The following is a 290-nucleotide window of genomic DNA, read 5'->3' as shown; positions in this document are numbered from 1 at the left end:
TCAGTTTATTTAGTGAGTATTTATTACATCAGATAGTATATCTTACTCTCATTATAAGAGAGTATCTATCATTGAGTTCTAACTATCAGAACAGTAGTGTATTATAAAATGAAAGTAGCTTAAGAACTCAGATTATCATATCTGTTATTCAGTGTATTTATAGATAGTTATAAAGTATTTAAGATTCTTATAATCTGTGACTATCTCAAATTCAGAGATACTTTGCAGTTCAGAGTCTTATTCTTCTAAATAGTATATAATTGTGAGAAGTTTCTTATCATAGATCTTAT

This window comes from Blastomyces gilchristii (assembly GCF_000003855.2).
Source record: "Blastomyces gilchristii SLH14081 genomic scaffold supercont1.61, whole genome shotgun sequence".
In the NCBI taxonomy this organism is placed as follows: Eukaryota; Fungi; Ascomycota; class Eurotiomycetes; order Onygenales; family Ajellomycetaceae; genus Blastomyces; species Blastomyces gilchristii.
Note: the sequence above shows the minus strand (reverse complement) of the source record.